At 44.7% G+C, this 12,639-nt stretch overlaps 1 protein-coding gene across 3 annotated transcripts in view; it reads left to right on the forward strand.

Moving 5' to 3' along the window:
- Positions 1-2,088: 2,088 nt before the first annotated feature.
- LOC106748335 (ammonium transporter Rh type A) overlaps positions 2,089-12,639 on the forward strand; it is a 28,036-nt gene continuing 17,485 nt past the window's right edge. For 2 of the 3 annotated variants that reach the window (XM_014626752.1, XM_014626754.1), the window contains exon 1: positions 7,839-8,216. The gene's annotated coding sequence lies outside the window, so the exon portion shown is untranslated. Of the gene's footprint in view, positions 2,365-7,838; positions 8,217-12,639 lie in introns of those variants that run through there. The other variant, XM_014626753.1, reaches the window with a different exon arrangement.

Consider the following 12,639-nt stretch of genomic DNA (forward strand, 5'->3'; position numbering starts at 1 on the left):
GGGGATTTTTCACCTACGTGTATAATTAGTTTAAGCTCTACGAGTACGATAAGCCCAGTGTACACGCGGTAAACGTTAAGTTAGGTTTAGTCTACTTTTATGGATTCACCTGTCAAGCTGTAATATGTATTATATGTTCTTTTGTAAGATTTAACAGTAATCGGAAATAAATGGTCGAAGAACAGTGAAGAAGCTTCGGTTCCCTCGTCCTCCCCCCCTTCTCTCTCTCTCTCTCTCTCTCTCTGTCTCTATTCTCTATTCTCGGTCTGTCTCTCTTTATCTTCACGCTCGTTAGGCGCGCATCGATAATTACGCCTGGCGAAGTGTAACGGATCGATCTCCGTATCCTCGGCCTTCGAATTTGTTATCCGTAAGGCGAGCGCGTTCGCGATCGTTACGCAACGCTCCGAAGCGCTCAGCGTGAAATTCCCGCAATTTGGCGGGACAGAAATATTCCAGGAAGTTGCAAGAGAAAGCGGAAGAGAGAGAGAGAGAGAGAGAGAGAGAGCGGAAATATTCCGGGCTCCTCTCTTCCGTTCCGTAAGATCGCTCGGGCGCGGGTCGATTAATCCGCGAGATATTCCTCCAATTTACAGGAACAACGGGAAACTCTCTCTCTCTCTCTCTCTCTCTCTCTCTCTCTCTCTTGCTCTTCCGCATAGCATAGTGCTAGCGAGAAGTTCGCCGACGATGCAGTAAACCAGAAGCATCCGATCGCCGCTTGCACACGTGCTTAAAATAAATAAATAATCCTCCGCCTTTCTCCTTCTCTCTCTGTCTCTCTTTCCGTAGAAATATCAATATCACAGATATTCATAAATTCAGGAAAAATATCCCGAGCTTCTTTTGCGTTTTGTAAGATCGCTCTCATATTTAATTACATATATATATATATATATATATATATATATATACGATTTAGATCAAATGTAAAATAATAAATGTTAGAGGTTATATTTATAGATGATGCTTAAATTGATTGAATTTTAATACAAATTGCGAAACGTTTCTGTCACACTGGTAAGTTTTAATAATCAATGACGTTGAATAAATAACATTTAAACGTTTGTGTTATGATTAATGAGACTTATAAAGTTAATTTTCAATTAGATTTGATCGGTGCTTTATATTTAACGATGATTGGTTTTGAGATGATTTCAAATAAAAAAAGGTCAACCAACTCGAAGTGGTTTTCCATAAAAAATTACTTAGTCGTCAACGTGTGTGTCTCGGGAGGCCGATTCAAAATATAATTTACAGTGGTTTCTGAAATACGACTGAAGAGGAGTTGAATTACAATTTATATTACAATTCAATAAACTTAAACGACCGTTACCTACAAATTTGGCTTCCACCATCTATTATTTTGTATTTGATTTTAATCTAAGGAATCTTTCATTACACATTTACACGGAGAAAAGTTTTCAACTAGAACAGCAAATTGTTTGCCGATATACTGACGGCGAAAAATTTGTTACACGTAAAAAATAATTTTGCAGCAAAACATCGTGGCGACAACAATCAAATTTAATCGGCGTAACCAAATTATTCTGCTGTCCGTATATCCAGCAAATAACAATTAATATTCTTAACAAATCTTTCCGCTGTCCAAACAAATATTTTTACTGTCACTATGTTAACAAACAATTTGCTGTTCTAGCAAATTTGTTTCCTCCGTGTAATTATATACAATTTTTCTACAAATTTAGAGAACCAAATAAATTACTCGACGACTGTCGCGTTGGAACGTACATCACATGCACGCGCAAGCGCTCTTGGATCTGTTTTTTCCTCGTGAAGATACAGAGACGAAGATTTCAAATATTCATTTTTCTACCTCTCTCTCCCTCCATTTGCTCGCAATCACAGACAAGTAGTGCTGGCATCGAGCGAATTTCGCGACCGCTGCTCGCGTCTTATTTACCCCTCCCCCCCCCCCTCTCTCGCTGCGGCGTAGTCTAATGACATCAGTACATGTTGACCACCGGCGGTCGCCGATGTCGTCGGCGATTTCCTTGGCCGAGAGGCAAATCGATCGCGTGTTCATCCTCGTCGGCATTGAGCCGGCATCGCCGCCGAGTGCCGTCCCGCACGTCCTCACGGCCGGACGTCCCGTGACCGTCGCTCGCAATCGCAGTCATTTGACTCTGCACGTCGTCACCCACCGCTGAGAATTTCCGTGAGAGACCGGTAGTCGCGCGCGATGCAACAGCAGGAGCAGCAGCAGCGAAGATTCGCTGATCGGTGATGCGTTAGGCCGTTCCACGCGAACACCCGCAGGCGATCATCCCGAGCTCGGAGCAGTTTTCCGCGCAACGTCTTCGTCTCGTATCTTCCCGAGGAGCGGTTGAACAAAGCGAAGAGGTGAGTGGAGTATCGAACGGAGCACGCGCGAGTGCACAGCTCTCCGTGTTGCTCCGCTTTCCGCTTCTTCTTCCCGCGGCGAGCGCTCGCTCGCTCCTGCCTCTTCCCGTGCGCCGTATCCGGTGCGATTGGCAAACTGATCATTCCTATTCCCAGTGGGCTAAAAAAAATATCCACGCGCACACGCGAATTGTATTTGTTAAATGTGCGCGTTCATTTATTTATCCATTTGTTCCTCTATTTGCGAGAATAAATTCCCCTTGAAGATGAAATAAATGCACGCGTTACGGAGCGCGGCGAAAAGCTTCGTGTTACGTAACGGTCCCACTCGAATTTCCGTGTTAACTCGACAAGGTGAACGGTGTTGGGAAGTAATGTGTTAACAAAATGAACGAATTTAACACGCATTTGTGCGCTTCCCAAGGTATTCCACACGTTCGAGCAACAGAAGGATTTCAATGGGCCGCTTTCAACTTAACATTTTTTTTCCACCGTGGATGTTTGCAAAGAGGGGCGCTGGCTATGTGTAGCCGTGAGCACAGGCTACGTCAATGCAAACAAAAGGGTTTCCACACCGAGGAAAGAGGTGGTGGGGGCGAAATATTTTCGCGAGCACGGCGGTTAGTCCATTGAACAGATCGTGCGAGCTGCTGTTATGAGCTATCAATTGACTCAACGATTGCGACTGAATCGGCAACTATACCCATGCGACATATTGTTGCGCAATTTGTTCAGCGGACACAATATTCCTTCGAATGAGGGTGATTTTTTTGTTCCAACCGCTTTTTCTCTCGGTGCATAAACGTAATATCTAAAAACGCTCGGTTGACGGGTCGAGGTGGCGCAAAGATTGCGAGAAAAATTGTCGCCCAGCCAGCTCACACTTTTACGAAAGCGCCCTGTATACGTGTGCAAATAAGTCAATAAATAATGAGTCAATAAATAAATAGGATACAGGGTGAGGGGCAACGACCATTACCATTTTGAATATATCTTCGGAAAACAAAAATATTTTCCCAACACGTTCCGCGTCACGTGCACCGTTTCCGATGCACGCCGAAGTCGATCCCCGCGCCGACTGATACTTTTTTTTCATCGCAAGACAAAGTACAGTAAAATAATCTGTCTTGTCACCTATTCGTATTCTGTTATCATGTTTGGAGTACTTTCAAAGCCAATCTCGGTACGCACAACGGCGTAGCGACGAGTCTTCAATTGTTATGGTCCGATTTCGGTACGCACGGTATGCGTTGTCAAGAGTGTTCAATTGTTACGCCGTATAAAACGTTAGAAATTTGAGCATCAAAAATACTAGAGCTAAAACAAAACGGGTGACAACATTTCGCGAGGATTGACCCAACAAACCGTACCAGTGTACGAATTGTTTCAATAAAATACATCGTATCGTTCGATTGTAAATACAAAATGTTAAAAAATGTTGATTTTATTTGTTTCGTAATAAACTATAGCTTCTTTAATGTACTCGCTTTTATTCTACAATATCGTGTTTGTCATTCTTCGGTCTCTTAGTTTTAAAACAGGCTTATTTGTTTTATTCCGCTATTATCCATCTATCGATATATCTATATTTTATCATATGCATTTTCCTATTTATTTTTTATTTCTCTATTTATTTTTTATTTTATATTTCGTATGTAAAATTGCGTTCGAGGAGAAGTTTTCCCACAGCGCACAATAAATTCACCACTTCTCTCTCTATCTATCTATCTATCTCTACCTGTCTACATTATATCTATCTAATATATCTGCATTTTATATTTTAAATCTCACTTTTATAATAACTTTTCCCATTCACAAAAACCCATAAACCAAATAATTACGACACATTTTTATCAAGCTCCACATCGTGCGCCGTTTTCGGTATGAATTGAAAGTCGCATAAAAACGGTCGTGTTAACGACAACCGTAGGAAAATACGGGGAGAATCGGACGCGATTTCTGCTTGGATAAAAACTTCTCCCCACGCTCATATTTCCAAGATATATTATTCAAAGCGGTGCCTCACCTTATTTATACACGTGCGCATCTTTTTTATATTGTACCGTTGTAATCCTCCGCTTCTCAATCGTGAGCGGCGACGGCGCGATTCGACACGCACGCGCATCACGTATCGACGATAAAAACCCGTCGAAGGAGTACGCATCCCGCGGGAAGCTCCGATTTAATCATCATTTCAATATTTCCCGCGTTCGCGGCGATCGAGTTCCCCCGACGGCGTTCTGAGTGGCGTTCGCGCGCCCTGCGATTTTCTCTCGAGCACGCGCGAAAAGAGACGTCAAGTAACTGGTCGTAATTATGGGTCACTTAAGGTCAGAGTTAATTTCACCCATTCACCGAAATTCGACGGTCGAATGTTAAAAAGAACCAGGAATTACTGTTTCGAACGCTCAGATAGAGATAGAGGGTGGAAACTCGCTCGCGGGCTGATTACCCGAGCGGCGCGCCGCTACCTACGGTGGCGAAGGTCCGGCGCGAGACTTTCTCGCCTGTCGCGCTGCAACCCGGCGGTCGAGCTTCGCTCGAGCCGCAACAAATACCAATGTCAAAAATAAACTTCATGGTTTTCAAACGGAATCGTGATTCCAAGTTAACTGATTCTAAATAAAAAAAATAATAACTAAAAATGTTAATGCATAAGTCCTAAATATATATATATATTATATTAAATTATAATTTTATTAAGTATAACGTGCAGTAGGCAAGCGAATGATATTCCACATTTTATCCTTGAATATCTACAATGTTTCTCAACGTAACCTTAGAATACAATAATTAAGAAAAAAAGAAGCGAGCTAAAGCATATAACAAAAATATTTTCCCGCGTTTTCCCTACAACGTGTACTTTTTTGATACATTAGTGAACGAAGCTTGATCCGAAATCGGGATTCGACCCATAAATGAGACCTTACGCGAAGCACAGTCAGAAACAGAATGATACGTTATTATTATCTGCCGATCGGCGGCGAAACTACTTCTTGCGCAAATGCATCGCGTGCCGAATCGATCGCGGCCCGCCGGCGAGGAAACGCCGCCGAGAGATACTCGGCAGCGCGCAAGCAAAATCCCTCTCTCGGGCATTACCGTCCCGGCCGGCCAGATCGCGGCTCAGTAAATGGCAGCTTGTCCCCGAGAGCCTAATTAAAAATTCCATTCTACACGAGCCTGCTGGCCGCGCGTTCTAAGCCGGCGTGCAGTTCCCTCTCTTTCTCTCCACCCCGCCTCGTCTGTCCGTCTCTCTCTCTCTCTCCCTCCCTCTGTCTCTCATCTCCCGTTGTCCATCCCGATTTCTCGTAGCTGCCGTCGCCGTTGTTGTAGTAGTGGTCGGCCGTAGTCGTCGTCGTCGTCATTAACGTTCAGAGAAGCGAGAGTGAGCACAATAAATCCTCATTCCCGGGCGTCCCACTTTCAATTAGCCCCGCTAATTGCCGGCGGCCAAGAGGTTTCACGTTTCAGCGGCTGTGGTGAAAATTCGCAAACGGGGAAATCGTTAAGCGCTCTCTCTCTCTCTCTCTCTCTCTCGCCGGGAGCGACCGAGACGGCGGCCGATCCGCGACGCGCGACTCGGCTTCCCCGCCGCTCACGAGAACGAGAAGATGAGCTATCCGCTTGATGAAAAAATTCATTTGTCTCCGTCCGCAAACTGCCTCGCGCGAGCTTCTACCGCGACGAAACGAGCGAGAAAGAGAGGGGAGAGAGGGAATGGAGGAATGAGATTTTCGCGATTGAGGTGATATTTAATTTAGAGTAATTTCGGGAGACGGAAACGCACGTCGATTCCGGGGAGGACGGACATGAGTGGATGGGATGTGTCTCTCTCGTTTGAGCTGTCCATTTTTGAGTAAACGATTATTTTCCGTGGAAATAAGAAGATGGAAGTGTGGCAATATATATATATATATATATATATATATATATGTATATATATATACATGTCGCGCAGAGAAACGTTCTATCTAAGACGGTTTTGGAGCATGGACGGCGATTTTGGGCTCGATTTTCCCGTGGAAACTCGCTTTAAAATCCTACGACCGACTCGGTCGCGAGGTCGCGATCTCATTCTGAACTCCATCATCTGATATCGTCCCTTCGCTATCTACCCAATACCAAGACGGGAGATGGACCCTGTTTCGTACCTTCCGGTACTCCGTACCGATGGCAGAAATTTATAATATCGGTGTGTAAGTGAAAGAAAAAAAATATCAGGTTCGTGTAATGCGATTTTAGACGGATATCGAAGTTGGGGGGATTCCAAACAATTTTCAATTTCTTTCCCATTCTTTTTTCACGAGAGCACTTCGTTTCCCCCGGAATTTTCTTATGATAGCCGAACTTCTTAGGCGATTCCGATTATATCGAAGGTTCAATCGAAATGAACCTCATCGATTATTTCGCAAAAGAGAAGGTGGTATTATAATCCCTCATTTATATTTTATACAATATAACTTTTCCAAAATTTTACAAATAATCAATATTTCAAAGTTAAAACCATTACGTTACTCAAAGTTATGAAACATTTAATACTTAGGACGTTTCTTTTATAAATGAATGTAGGTTCATCGTACTATAACGAGCCAAAGAGGAAAAGGGATACTAAATAATGCGATTTCTAAAATAGATTTCAAAAATTGGATTAATCATGAAAAAAAAACGCAATGCTCGATGCAGTATAAATTACTAAAAATTTTGTCATAAATTAAAAAAATCGGGTGCAATAAAAATCCGAAATATCTAGGCTTCCCGACAAAATAAATATTGCACACTTCACGCGTATCGTAATAATAAGTGTGTTACTATACAAATATAATAATCATAATTTATCAATTGATTTTCCCCATGAGGTTACTTCGTCACCAATCGGAACGTTCACCTTAAAGGCGCGCCGTTACAATAGTCACCATCTTCTCTTCTACTTTCCGCTCCGCACCGATGAAAGAGCTCCGTGATATCGGTAGGTGCACGGATAATATAAAGAGTCGTCGGACTCACGTTTCACAGGGAGAGAGATATAATGAGATGTTGGATGAGGGCTTTCACGCGCTCCTTTTATTTCTCGCATTCTCTTAACCGGCGAATAGCGCCCCGTTTCTCTCGCGGGACACACGATTCCACGTGACGGTCGGGCTGCATTTTTCACGCGATTGATTGCACCGCGGATTGAATTACGCGTCGGGCGATGAAGACTGACAGGGACGTTCATTTCAGCCCGGTGCGCTGCCGCGGCGCTGAACCCGCGGGTCGTGTGGCGTGCCGTCTGTTTCTCCTATTTCAGGAAGCTGTTCCTCTTTCGGTCCCGCGACTCGAGCGAGATCCTCGGACCGAAGTACGGCGGTGCGCGCTGCGGAATTATGTAAAAACGGCAATTGTTGGCAATTCCCCGCTGCGGGCCCCCGGGGTTCGTATAAACCGGTGAACCCGGTCGGACCCTCAGTACCGTCGCTTAAACGGCGCGGGACGGTTCGCGACGACTCGAGACTGCCCTCCGAGCCCTCTGATCCGCGCGGGAGAGCCGAGAGTGTTGCTGCCGCGTTCGTCCCGCGGGAGGAGGACGACTCTTCCCGCTCGCCGAAGAGTATTCGCGAGTATTCGCGGCGGCCGGGCGCCCTTGCAAAAATATCTCGCCGTTTTTAGCGAAGGAACCGTCGGTTCGAGCAGTGAGATTCGGCTGAGTGAGTACGAGCCCGTTTTCAGGTCGCTGGGTGAAGGCGCGCACTTTTCCGCAATAACGAGCAATTATTATTAGCGGATCGCGTGCGAGTACAGTCGAATGGTACGAACGTGTACTGTCGGGCATTCTTGAGTAGTAAACGCGCACAGTGCTGCGTAAATTTGAGGTATGTAAACGTATCTTCGGCTACAAAAGTGCAAAATACAAAATACTTATGAAATAACTCGCGAGCAGTTACGTTGCGCATTTTGATGCAACACGTGCAAATGCACGACTTTGTGGCATGCTTCTTTCCATATTGGAGCGATATTTAGTGAAAGAGGAGCGTATCGATCGCTCATCGTCTAGAATTCGATGAAACTTGCGCTACGTACACTGCAAATCGAATCGTGTTATTTCAGCGGAGGTTTTTCTTACTGCACATTTTCTCGCCGTTTTAAATCACGTTATTTAACGCAATTGGACGTCTCAAATGACGTAATCTAAAACGACAAGAAACATGTGGGAGATTGGGTCAGATGTATCAATTTTAGATGTTTACGCGTGGAAAAATGATACACTTCGACTTTGCAGTGTATACACTGAAATATCATCTAGCTGCTCGTGCGATTAAAAATAGAACTTCCTTGCTCATATATGAGAACATCTATCGTTGATTTAAGACTATTTCTTTTCCGAGTAGGCGCGTAATTTTGCCCGATAGATACGAAATTTACGAGTGGCCCACTTAATGCGCCCACTGAAAATATATAACACTGAGCCTTACAGTCTCCTTGATAGAGCCGGCAGGAAACGAGCCGAGAAATGGCAGGGCGGTTTAGAAACGGGCGATGTAAAGACGTGAAAACGGTGAAATATTTTCGTAAGGCCGCCAACATCCGGTCGCGCCCAAGTCGACGTGTGAGCTTCCGAGCGCCTTCGAACGTGCAGCAGTCAATCGTCCAGCGAGACGGTCGAGATTTCGTTCGGAGAGGCTGAGCAGCGCGAATTCGCTTCGGGCGCGTCGTAAGGGAGATCCCGCGCAAACAAGCGGCCGGTGCATCACTTATGCATGTGTTGTGCGACTGCGAGGCTTGCTCGTCACGCGACCGCCGATCCCGAAAGCCGGCCGCAATCGATGAAGCGACCCTGGATGATCGATCGATCGATCTGTCATCGCGGGCGAAACGCCGAGGCGATCGTCGCGGGAAATTCGCGCGGACCCCGGAACGAATGACGACAAGGATCCCCGCGGTGCGGCAGTGACTTCCCTCCCGTATTTGCCCTCCCCCCCCCCGTCCCAAAGTCGCGTGAAATTCAAATTCCGGCGATTCGGGCTTAAGAGAGTCTGAATAATTCGCGAGTCACTTCTCTTCGTCTTCGTGACGAACGAAATTCTTCTCGGAATCGGCTTTCACGGAGACACGAGGAACCTTATCACGAGAGGATTTTACTCTCCGCTCAATTTTTCAGTGTACACCGAAAGAAGGATTTTTATGGCATATGCCCAGCAAATGTTCGATTGTTGCGACCGAAAGATTTAATTCCGTAATCTGCACTGTAGTTTTATGTATAGTATATACAGTGTACGAAAGTACACAGCATAATATACGGAACGAAATTCTTTGCTCGCCGGTTTTCAAACATTCGGCGGTCATGTGTCGAATTTTGGTATTCCCCTGAAAAAGAAAAGAACCAGGTGGGAATCTATAAGATATATGGATTTATATGGATTCACATGAGGTTCCTTTGGATTTCCTTTGGAAATTTTCAAAAGGATTGTCACCAAATCCTCCTCTCGGTGCATCCTGAAAATTCCCCAAAATTTAGTTCCGCGACTGTTCTACAGTTCCATATTCGCTATACAAATAGTATTAGGAGCTACTGCACACTAAATGGAATGAAATTTTCTGATTGCATTAATCGAACATACGGTGGGTACATATCAACCCAATTTGGATACTTGTTATCAAATCTTCCTTTCGAGATCTCACTTAAAACGAGCTAAAATTCGCCGAGAGAGACGATGGAAATATCGCTATTCGGGCTTATGTTTAATTCAAGCTCGAAGTGGATTCTTAATTCATACGAGTGAATGTTTTAGCCGATCGCAGCAAATTTGTTCCCACGACGATGGAATATGGTCGGATCAGCTCTTCAATTATGAAGTAAAATATTCATTCGACAACTCAGAACAGAGGAATTCTTCGTACGAGCGAAAAGTCACTCGACCGCTCGAGTGACAGTCGCACTTCGCGTTTCGAGGGGAGTTCCATTCGAGGAATTTCGGAGAGTAAGATAACTGTTCTAATTATGAGTCATTTAAAGTTTGAGTAACGTTTATTCGTTCATAAAAAAACTAACGATCGAATATTAAGTGGAACTAGGAATATCAATGTCAGCGATAAATATCGTAGTTTCTAAACGGAATTATGCGATTTCAATTGATTTTAAATAAAGAAATAATAATTAGAGATGTCAATGCATAAATCCTAATTATGGGCCGGCGAATTATGTCGCGCCCCTAACATAACGGGTCAAATCCAATTCTGAATCAAGAGAAAGAAAATACATATTACGTGTATATAATATATTAGTTTTTTAACGAAATACAGATTTTATATATAATTTTACTAAGTATAATAATAATAATATGCAACAGGTAGATAAGTGGTACTCTACATTTTTTTCTTAATTACCTGCAATGTTTCCGAATGTAACCTTAGAATACAATAATTGTAAATGAACTAAAGAATACAAAAAAACTTTCCCCTATTTTCATAATGACGTGTATGTTTTTAATACATTAATGAACTAAGATCTGACTCGAGATTGAGACTCGAACCATAAATGGTACCCGTTACCTTATATCTCGCTCTAATTTACTCGATTTGCTCTCTCCTCACGTCGGGGAATCGGTTTCTCGTCGGTTCAGCTCCCCCCTAGGCAAGAAATAAAAAAAAATAGAACGGAAACAAATCGGGCGAATCTCGCGTTGCGCCGTTCGCGCGGCCGTTTCGGATTCGGTGTTTCGCGAAATACATTAAATTCGGGCAGATCGCGCGCGAGCGCGCGCGTGTGACGAGGCGCGGCCCCAATGGAAACGGGTTTTATCGGGCAATTCGCGTCGGTACACGGCCGATATTGTTTATCCTTTTATTCCGTACACGATCCAATTACATCGCGCGCGCGCGCGGGACGTACGCGCTTGATCCGATCTGGGTGCGTTCGCTCGCTCGCTGACCTCGCTGACGTCGCCGCTAAATCACCCCAACGGATATACGCTATTCCCTTAATGTCGATGCGTTTGACGTTCGGTGCACGTCTGTCTCCGCTCGCTGTATAATGCAAAGCAGCACTGCGTTTCTAGTCGAAATATTAGGTCAGCGTGGAAAAAAGAATATCTCTGTGTGTGCGTGTGCGCGTGTGTGTGTGTTGAGAAGAACCTTGTTCTCACATGCGAAATATTGAAATGAGATTGTACAGCGTTAAACAGATAAAACTTTCTCACGTGAAGAAGCTCCCGTGAAAAGATGAAATTCTCGTTATTCAAGGATAATTTTCATGAATTGCGAGAGGAAAATGTACTGGGTACGAAAGAACGATATTTTCAATGCAGGAAAGAAAGAGAATAATGTATATGAGAATATTTATTTTCAAGATTCTTAACATTTAAGATTAATTTTTATCTGTGTATTCTTGCTTGTATGTGAAACTGGGGGGCACAGCCATTGTAGCAAAAATCAATGTGTCACGCATCGTCGGGAAGCTCTTGTATTACCCACCTTCGGAATCCTCCACCGGGATCAATGTTTATCAATTCAACGATTCAAAGCAACGTGAGGTTCTCTAAAATCCAAAGTTCACTGGAAACGTCCCGAATGGTTAAGAATCTCGAAAAAAAATCGGTACGACGGTTACTCGTTTTTACAAGCACCGAGCCTGAACTCAACGCGTACCTTTTTCACGTCAAACTTCCGAGAGAAACCGACATTAGCCTCCCGGGAAGGGCCCTGATAGAAGGTCGAACGGTTTCGAAAATATTTCAGTGGAATTCTCCCGAGCCAAGCTGGCGTACAAAATGTTTGCCTCGTAACTCTACCTTTAGCCGTTCTTGATGAAATCGTAGTGGACGGTCGCTCCGGTCCGCCCTGTGTAATCCACCGTTGAGCGAAAAAGGAACGGAGTTCCGGCGCAACGCAGTGCGCTCCGGCTGGAAAGAACAAGCCTGCCCTCTCCTCATTCTTCCCACTCCGTCGAAATTTCACGAACGCACCGCCGACGCTGCGCAACGGCGGGAAAAGTTTGCGCTGGACGCGCGCGCGCGCGCGCGCCAAATGCTCGGAAACGCGGCCGGATGATTTATTCGCTCGATATCAGATAAACGTTGTCTCTAAACGGCGTTCGCTCGAACCGGCGAAAGTTAATATTTGCGCACAGGGGTGCGCATACGAGCGCGCTGTATCAAACTATCCGGAGCCGATAGCCAGCCCGGCTATTACACTACGATATCTCGCGCGTGTTTCCGTGTATTTATCGCGCGCGCGTGCGCGCCTCCCATCCTTATCAATTGTTTCCGCGGCCTCCCCGACGTCATCGCCCCCCCCCCC

This window comes from Dinoponera quadriceps, unplaced genomic scaffold (assembly GCF_001313825.1).
Source record: "Dinoponera quadriceps isolate SergipeBrazil2010 unplaced genomic scaffold, ASM131382v1 scaffold2723, whole genome shotgun sequence".
NCBI classification, from domain to species: domain Eukaryota; kingdom Metazoa; phylum Arthropoda; class Insecta; order Hymenoptera; family Formicidae; genus Dinoponera; species Dinoponera quadriceps.